General features: G+C 39.8%; 1 pseudogene; it reads right to left on the reverse strand.

Annotated features, from left to right (window-relative positions):
• Nucleotides 1-6382: 6382 nt before the first annotated feature.
• LOC126494206 (SH2B adapter protein 1-like) lies at nt 6383-7464 on the reverse strand (annotated as a pseudogene).
• Nucleotides 7465-10377: the final 2913 nt, after the last annotated feature.

Below are 10377 nucleotides of genomic sequence, written 5' to 3' on the forward strand. Positions count from 1 at the left end.
TCCCACTCCCTTCTCACTGTCTCTACAGACCCTCCACTCAAACCCTCTCCAATCCTAAGAGAGGGTAATGAACCCTGCCCTCTGGAAAGTCCAAAGCCCTCCCTACTACATCTAAATAGAGCAAGGTATATATCCAAAGAGAATAGGATCCCAAGAAGCAAGTATATGCAATAGAGACACATTCCAGTGTCACTATCAGTGCCCCCTCAGTTTGGCCCCAAATGTCAACTCCCTTCAGAGGGACTTGTTTGTTTCCATGCTCATTCACTCCCAGGCCAGTTGGAGTTGAAGAGCTACAATTAGCTCAGGCAAAATGTCTCAGTGGATGAACCCCTCATGGTCTTGAATTCTTTGCACATACTCTTACTTCTTCCAGTCTTAAACTGGACATTGGGAGCTCAATCCAGTGCTCCTATGTGGATCATTGCTTTGTTCCCATCTGTTGTTGGATGAAGGTTCTATGGTGACATTTAAGATAATCATCAGTCTGACTACAGGGTAAGGCCAGTTCAGACACTTTCTCCTCTATTGCTTAGGGTGTTAGCTGGGGTCATGCCTGAGGATTTATGGCCATTTTTCTAGAGCCAGGTTTCTTGTTAACCCCATAATGGCTCAATGTTCTTTGTTTATGACTAGTATCCACTTATGAGTGAGTGCTTACCATATTTGTTTCTTTGGGGGATAGTGTTTTCTCATTCCATCTGTTTTCATGCATCTTTCAAGATGTCATTGTTTGTTACTGCTGAAATGTATAGATGTGTCACACTTTATCCATTCTTCAGTTGATGTGCATCTAGTTTGTTTCCAGATTCTGGCTATTACAAATAATGCAGCTATAAACATAATTGAACAAATGCTTTTGTATTATGATAGAGTATCTTTTGAGTATATTCCCAATATTGATATTGTTGGATCTTGAGGTAGGTTGACTCCCAGGTTTCTAAGAAACTGCCATACTGATTTCCAAAGTGGTTGTACAAGTTTGCATCCTACCAGCAATGGATGAGTGTTCCCCTTGCTCCACACCCTCTCCAGCATAAGCTATCATTAGTGTTTTTAAACTTAGCCATTCTAACAGTCGTTAAGAAATTATCTCAGAGTTGTTTTGATTTGCATTTCCCTTAAAGCTAAGGAAGTTGAACATGTTCTTAGGTATCTTTTGGTCATTTGTAATTCTTCTGTTGAGAATTCTCTATTTAGTTCAGTATACCACTATTTAATTGGGTTATTTAGAATTTTAATGTTTAAGTCCATGAGTTATATATGATCAGTCCTTTGTCTTACGTGGGGTTGGTGGAGATTTTTTCCCATTCAGTAGGCTTCCTTTTTGTGTTATTGACTGTGTACTTTGCTTTACAGAAGATTCTCAATTTCATGAGGTCCCATTAATTTATTGTTGTTCTTATTGTCTGTGCTACTGGGGTTATATTTAGGAAGTAGTCTCCTGTGTCCATGTATTGAAGGCTACTTCCTACTTTTACCTCTATCAGGTTCTTTGTGGTCATATTTATATTGAGGTCTTCAATACATTTGGACTTGAGTTTTGTTCATGGTGACAGATATGGATTTATTTTCATTCTTCTACAGGTTGACATCCAGTTATGCCAGCACCATTTGTGGAAGATGCTTTCTTTTTTATTGTATAATTTTAGCTTCTTTGTCAAAAACTAGGTGGGCATAGGTGTGTGTTTTAATATCTGTGTCTTCAATTCAATTCCATTGGTCAACATCTCTGTTTTTATGACAATACCAAGCTGTTTTCATTACTGTAGTACTCAAATAGATCTTGATGTAAGGGATGGTAATGTCTCCTGAATTTCCTTTATCGTACAGGATTGTTTTGAGTATTTTTTTTCCATATGAAGTTGATTATTGTTCTTTCAAGGTCTGTGAAGAATTGTGTTGGGATTTTGATGGTGATTGCACCGAATCTGTAGATTGCTTTTGGTACAATTGCCATTTTTACTATGTTGATCCTTCCTATCCAAGAAGCATGGGAGATCTTTCCATTTTTTTAGTATCTTCTTCCATTTCTGTCTTCAAAGACTTAAAGTTCTTGACAAATAGTTTTTTTCATTTCCTTAGTTAGTGTTACCCAAAGATATTTTATGCGATTTGTGGCTATTGTGAAAGCTGTTTCTCTGATCTCCTTCTCAGATTCTTTATCCTTTGTGTATAGAAGGGATACAGAATTATTTGAGTTGATCTTGTATCCTGCAACTTCATTGAAGGTATTTATCAGCTGTGAGAGTTCTCTGGTAGAGATTTTGGATCACGTATGCCTACTATCATATCATCTGTAAATAACAAAAGTTTGAGTTCTTCCTTTCCAATTGGATTCCCGTTGATCTCCTTATGTTGCCTTATTGCTATTGCTAAAACTTTAAGAACTATGTTAAAGAGATACGGAGAGAGTAGACAGCCTTGTTGTATTTCTGATTTTAGTGGAATTACTTTGAGTTTCTCTAAATTTAATTTAATGTGTGTTGTCTTGCTGTATATTGCTTTTATTATATTTAGATATAATCCTTGTAATCTCTACAAGACCTTTATTATGAAGGAGTGTTAAATTTTGTCAAACGATTTTTCAGCATATAATAAAATGACCATATGTTTTTTTCTTTTGTTTTATTTATATGATAGATTACATTGATAGATTTTTGTGTGTTAAACCAGCCCTGCATCTCTGGATGAAGCCTACTTGATCATAATAGATGATTTTTTTGATGCGTTATTGGATTAGGTTTGCTGGTATTTTATTGAGTATTTTTGCATTTATGTTTATTAGTGAGATTGGTCTGTAATTCTCTTTCTTGGTTGAGTATTTGTACAGTTTTGGTATTAGGGTAATTGTAGCCTCCTAAAAAGTGTTTGGCAACCACCCTTCTGTTTCTATTATGTGGAAAACTTTGAAGATTATAGGTATTAGCTCTTCTTGAAAGTTATGGTAGAATTCTGTCCTAAAGCCATCCGAACCTGGGCATTTTGGTTAGGGGGTTTTTGATGACAGCTTCTATCTCCTCACAGCTTATGGGTATATTTAAATTGCTCACCTGGCCTTGATATAATTTTTGTAGATGATATCTATCTAAAAGAACATACATTTATTTTATATTTTCCAATTTTGTGAAGTACAGGCTTTTGTAGTAGGAAGTAATGATTCCCTGAATTTCCTCAGTGTTCATTGCTATGTCCCCCTTTTCATTTCTGATCTTATTAATTTGTGTGTTCTCTCTCTGCCATTTGATTAATTTGGATAGGGGTTTGTCAATCATGTTGATTTTTTCAATGAACCAATTCTTTGTTTCATTGATTCTGTGTGTGGTTTTCTGTGTTTCTATTTTGTTGATTTCCACCCTCAATTTGATTATTTCCTACTCTTCCTGGATGAGTCAGCTTCTTTTTTTCTGAGCTTTGAGGCATGTTGTTAGGTCTCTAATGTGAGTTTTCTTTATGTGGGCACTTAGAATTATGAACTTTCCTATTAGCACTGTTTTCATAGTGTCACATAGGTTTGAATATGTTTTACTTTCATGTTCATTGAATTCAAAGGTTTCAATTCACTTTATTTCTTCCTTAACCCAGGGATGGTTAAGTAGTTGACTGTTCAGTTTCCATGAGTTCCTAGTCTTTCTAGGAGTAGTATTATTTTTGAATTCTAACTTTCCTCCACGATGATCTAATAAGACACAGTGGATTACCCCAATAATTTTTTTTTGTATTTGTGGATGTTTTCTTTGTTACCAAGTATGTGATCAATTTTAGAGAAGGTTCCACGAGGTGCTGAGAAGAAAGTATATTCATTTTTGTTGGGATGGAATCTTCTATAGATGTCTATAAGTCCATTTGATTTATTACCTCTGCTAGTTCTATTATTTCTCTGTTAAGTTTCTGTCTGTTTGACCTGTTCATTGTCAAGAAAGGAATGCTGAAATCTCCTTCTATTAGAGTGTGGAGTTTGATGTGTGGTTTAAGTTTTAGTAATGTTTCTTTACATATGTGGGTGCTCTTGTATTAGGGCATAGATATTCAGGAATGAGACTTCATATTGATGAAATGTTTCTGTTATGATTATAAAGTGTATTTCACCATCTCTTGTGATCAATTTTAATTTGAAATATTTTTTTGATATTAGTATAACCACACCTTCTTGTTTCTTAGGTCCATTTGTTTAGAAAAAATTTTCTCACCACTTTACTCTGAGGTAATGTCTGTCTTTGAGGTTGAGGTATGTTTCTTATAAACAGCAGAATGCTGGATTTTGTTTTCATAGACATTCTCTTAGCCTGTGTCTTTTTATAAGTCATTGATATTAAGCAATATTATAGGAGAGACACTTAAGCAGAAATATCAGAGCCACTATCACCCCTCCCTTAAGGCACCATGCAACAAGTTTAGAGGTGTCTTGCAGTGATTTTATGTGATCCTATACTTGGTCAAAGAACATGATCCAATAGTTTCATTCATATTGTGTAAAGTTTCAAATATTCTGATTAAATGTTTTCACCTGGACAATGTTACATCAGGTAAAAACTTGTACAAATTTTTAAGGACAAATTAAATTGGTGATGTTGGAAACTAGCATGCTCCAGCAAAGACAAGAATGCTGTCATAGTAATAGGCGATCTACTCTGTGGTTTCAGGTTGATAGCATTACTGGGAGCCTTGTATGTGACCTGATATGGGATATTTGAGAGGGGTTTCCTCTGGTCTACAGTAAGTCTTGAAAGCTGGCATGGTTTTGGAGATAGAATCATTTTGGGGACTTTAATTTTGCAAAAGGTAATATTTTAGATATTCATGTGGCATAGCAGCAATCTAAGAAAATATGTATGGGTTAGTATTGGGCCATTTTCAGTACCATAAGGACCAACAATAACGTCCATAGTTGTACTGATCCAGGATTTGGTTGGGTATAAGCCCTTTCCTTATGTTGAACTCTCATTATGTTTAGCCCCCAAATAGCTTTATTGGCATCTATAAAGAATATAGTGGCTGAAGATGGCATTTTTGATGGTGTGCCATTTTTTTTTATTTTGATTTTTTATTTATAAGTGGGGAAGACAGAAAGTTGTCTTTCCTGATGGAAATGATTATTCAGAATGTCCATACTGAGACCTAGCAATCAATTTATCACAGATATCCTCTCTATGTGGTTGTTTGTTTTTTCCTATATTTACTTAAAACAATATATCTGCAGTCTATAACTATAACTTTATCTCCTGGATCAGGGAGTTTATCAAGTACCACGAGCAAATGCTAACTTTCCTGAATGGCAGCAAACAGCTTATTTTTATAGATTATCCCTGGAAACTGGCATAGAATACAAAGAATGAGCACCAGAAACACTCTGCTCCAACATTAGCTATGGAAGAGGACCTAAAAGTGTTCTATAATGCTCTCAAACTAACTCAAAAAGACATCAAAATCTCTATTAAGCTTGATTACAATGCTATTCAAGTAACCTCAGATGAGAGAACAAAAGTATTGAAGTAATCTGTCCTTTTAAATTACATCTACTATGCTTCTGAAAATAAAGAGATCTGCCTAGTGGAATTAGAACCACTTCACCTAAATCATTGAAAAAACAAGGCATACCACTTACCTTCATGCACCAGGAGAGTGAAGTCTTAGTCCAGTCTATAATTCACAGCAGGACCCAAATGGGAGCTTTTATAGTCTCATTCCCAACATTAGCCCTTTTGTGATTTAAGGCTTTAGGTCTTTGGCCAAGCCTTTGGACAATCCCTATGTAAGTCGCACATCCCCAGAAAGTATAGTCTGATGGGGCAGAATTATTGTTCTCATCAAATTTGGCATTGGCCAAAATGTTGATGAAAGCCATAAGAGAAGAAATGGGCTCATTATGTTTGTCAATGTCATGGGTGGTTAAGACCACTTATGAATGTTTCCATTTCAAACAGATGTGATAATATTGTGGGTGATGGTGGTAATCCTCTCTGAGGTGAGCTGTTCAATAAAGATATCCATAGGGCAATATGGGCCATGCATTTTAACAGCTTTTGTGACATGGGTCAAAAAAATCAGAAAATGTCTCTGCAACTTGATGGGAAAGACTGTGGAAATAGCCGACATTCTCCTGGAGCATACAAAGTTTGAGGGCCTTGAAGGCTAGGTCAGACACTTGTTGGAAATAGGCATGGGTGCCAATCATGATGTGTGAGACAAGATAAGCATATTTCCTGTGGCCAGGAAGCATAATATGAAGTCCAAATTTCAAATTTGTATGGGCATGGTTGTCTCTTATATCATCATAAGCAGAGCACCACTGGAGGAAAACTGAGGTGTCAAGGACTGCCTTCAACATGGAGTACCAATCAGAATGGGTTGAAGATGCATGGCCCATTATCTTAGTACTTGATCAAAATAGAAAATCAGGATAGCATCAGTTGCCCTCACACACACACCTTCATGGCTACCAGCATGCTCCTGGCCCTGCTGCAACTGGGAGAGCACGTAACTGACAAGGAAAATATCACAGGATACTCCAGAGTCCACAGGAATGGAATGTACATGGAAGTGCTCAAGCATATCAAAAATGAACTGAATCCACAGATATTAGTAATTCAATGACAAATGCAGGGGTTTGACCTTGCCCTGAAAGTTGAAAGTGGGAACATACTCACAGTTTGTCTCACTGTGACATAATAGTGACATAACACCAGGGGAGCCGGTGCCTCCTTCCAGCACTATCTAGGCAGCCTTGAGTTGAGAGAGCATGCCATGGAACCAAGGATATCCTGAGAGGGGTTGATTTTCCTCATGGCACTTGTGACTCACACTGGAACAGGAATGACCTTGTGGCTGCTTCTGAAATCTCCAGAGGAATTTATGGCTTTAAGAGCAGATGAACTGTACTTTTGGGGGCTCCTCCTAAATGGGAATGTAAGGGGACAATTGTGGAGAAAACAATTCCATTGAGTCAATGTGGGAGGCAGCAAAGGAGGCATAAGTGGGGAAGAAGAACACTGACTGGATGGTAGGAAAGGCTCCCATAAGTTTCTTGTGACAGGAAGTCCTTACTCTCACTGTGCACCAGCAGCAGATTCTGGCTTTGCAGACTTTCTAAATGATTTAGGCTGGGCAACTTCATGCTGTCTGTGTTATCCTTTGTGAGGAAGGAGGTTACAGGGGCCAAGGAAAGGGTCATGGGATGAAAGCAGATAGCAGGGTAGATTCCTGGACTCAAGCACTCCTGAATGTCACAATCCCAGACCTTCATATGAAGTGTATCAGTTGTCTCCAGAATGTGCTCTGAAGAATCTTCTACCTAAACCAAAAATGTGTTCTCCCTGTCAGGCATGTCTAGGCCTATGGCTGTGCAGAAATCAATGATAGTAGAACAGGGAATGATGAGTCAGGCCCAGGATGCTTTGGGTGGTATGGAAAATTCAAGCTACTTCCTCTTTCATCTTCTTCTTCACTTTGGGGCAGTAGGCTACACTTCTGACCCGGGACTGACCTCTTCCCACTCTGACAGGCCTCATTTTTTTTTATTTCCCAGGAAATGTGCATGCACTATCAGCTTGTTCCACACTGCAAAAACAATCAGATCTGCAGCCTCATGATGCAGGACAATCAGACACAATAGAGACACAAGTCAAAGCAGCAACTCAGTTTATCACTGTAAATTTCAGCTTTTATAGGTTAAGTGACATTATGTGATAAGGGGGTACCTCCAGCAATGAGAGACATACAAGTGCTCCCTCTGGATCGAGGGCCATCTACCTAGATTTTGCTGTCTCATCCTCACTGGTTAGCTTTGTGAACATCCTTCAATCTTGAGCCAGGCTTTTCTCTGTCCTACAGGCCTCGAGGTACAGGCCCAGAGATAATTTTAGCCCAACACCCCTCCTCTATGACCCACTCTTTCTGTGTCAAGGGCAGCTTCTTTAGATACCATAAAATTAAGAACTCTTCCTGCTTCATCTTTCAAGATTCCCTTCATGGTGGAGGTACCACTGGAGCCATGTTTATTGCCACAACTCTATGGTGTTTCAAGGTCCCTGACAGCAAACAAGCTGCAGCAGTGTGCTCACAAACTACATTAAAATATTCCATAGTAGCACCACCTGTCTGAAAGAGTCAACATTTGCCCTGGCAGGATGGCCCAGAAATCCAGCATTTTAAAACAGTATGGTATTTTTCCTGCTATGACTGAAAACCAAAAGCATGTGGTCAGCTTTTCATCAACACCATTTAAGTGTTTTGTGGCAGGACCTCTTAAAAGAGCTGCAAAATTTTACAGCTAACGCTGAGTTAGAAAGCCTCTCTTAAATGAGAGAGCTTATGAAAGACTTTGGGGCACCTCAGCATTACTGCACCTCCTTCCTGGGAACCTGGACCCTGGAAACAAGCCACACATGCACTGTAGCTTTGATTACTTTCCATCCCCTTTGTAGTTTTTCTTCAATAGACCCAGACCCTGGAAATAGGGTGAAACAACCTGCAGATATTCCTCCTTGTTCAACCAACTGAGCAACTGCCATAGCAATGATCAATTAGAGTTAGCTGACCATTGAATGAACTAGTCAAAATAGTTGACAAATGATTTCTGGACTCTCCCTTTTAGTTCTGTACTTCCTCCTTGATTCTGTGGTTTTCTCTTTTAAAAAAGCCTGTAATAGACAAAGCATGGGTCCTTCTCCTCTTGGAGCTGAGAGGCCACTGCCTCTGCAGCAAAATAAAAATTCCTCTTGCTATTGCATCATCTGTGGTGAGAATATCTCTTAGAGCAACCTCCTCCTTGGTGGAACTTTAGGGCCTAACATTTGGTGCATTGGCCAGGAAGTTCTGGCTGCCCTCAGACCCATTTCTGACCCTATTGGAGTTAAGACCAGGCTCACCTGAATGTTTGTTTATTTCCATTATTGTGATTTATGTTTATGTTCATCAATAATTTGGAAAAAAATGTACCTGTGCAGGGCTATTATTTGTACGGGACCAGGTGGTGGGGCAGACATGCCCAGTAACACTCCCTGGCCTAGCCCTGGAGGACACTTCCTGGGCAGCTTATGAAACTGGGATCAACCAGGTCACCCTATTCCCCCAGGGAGTGTGGCTCTTGTCACCAGTTCCATCCAGATTTGTAATATCACTTCTACACCTGTCTATCGCCGTGTAGCTTTTGGTTTTGTGTCTCTGTCTGTCATTTTGTATTTTTGTTTTTGTGTTTGTTTTTTAGTTTAAATCTAGTACAATAGGACAGCAAATAACTATCCCCTTAACTTTGACTTTAGACCATTGGTAAGAAGTTGAGGACAGAGCGTGCAACCAGTCTGTGGAAATCTGAAAGAAAGGTTGGCAAGCATTCTGTTCCTTGGAGTGGCCCACTTTTGAAGTGGGCTGGTCACAGGATGGAACATTTAATATGGATACTATTTTGCAGGTTAAGGTGAGAGTCTTCCAGCCCTGCCAGCAGGGCTGTCCTGATCAAGTTCCTTCCATCATAACTTGGGATAGCTTGTTTCCTGGGTCAAACCATTTGTCCTACCTTTAGGAACATGAAACCCAGTACCACCCCCCTGGCCATCCATCACTCCTTTGACTCCAAGGATGGCAGCAGCTCTATCTGCTCCTCCCTCAAACACTTTGTCTTCTAATTTTCCCATGCAAGAGCAACCAAAACAGAAGTCCCAGACCCCACCAATCATGTCTGACACCCAGTCCGACCTCCTGCTTTTCGACATCCCCTTCTGCCCCAGGCTGAGGCACCCCCCTCATGCCTGTTCCTGAGGACACTGCTGAACCTTCTAGGAAACCTGACACGCCCCCTTGCCCTGATTCAACTAAGACTGCTTTGAGGGAGGGGGTATCTAACCCACAGCCGACAGGCCGGCTATGTCTCAACTGAGAGAGAGGCGGGACATCTACAAGGAAAAGATGGACTTCCCAAGCGCTCCTCCTCTGCTCGGTGGCTGGCCAACGTCAATACTGGCCTTTTTCAGCCTCTGATCTTTATAACTGGAAACTTCATAACCCCTCCTTTTCCCAGGACCCCCAGGCCCTTACTGCCCTTATAGAATCTGTTCTGATTACTCACCAGCCCATTTGGGATGACTGCCAACAGCTTTTGCAAATACTCTTTACCGCAGAGGAAAAACAACTTATTTTCCTTGAAGCTCGGAAAAATGTCCCAGGAGCTGACAGAAGGCCAACCCAGTTGCAAAATGAGATAGAGGATGCCTTTCCTTTGCCCCAGCCCAATCGGGACTTCAGTACTCCAGCTGATAGGAAGCAACTTCACCTCTATCATCAGATTCTATTGGTGGGTCTAAAAGGGACTGGCAAATGCCCCACCAATTTGGCTAAGGTAAGAGCAATAGTACAGGGGTCTGAGGAAACATCTGCAGGGTT

This window comes from Alexandromys fortis, unplaced genomic scaffold, assembly GCF_014885135.2.
Source record: "Alexandromys fortis isolate MF-2015 unplaced genomic scaffold, M_Fortis_MF-2015_v1.1 scaffold_337, whole genome shotgun sequence".
Classification (NCBI taxonomy): domain Eukaryota; kingdom Metazoa; phylum Chordata; class Mammalia; order Rodentia; family Cricetidae; genus Alexandromys; species Alexandromys fortis.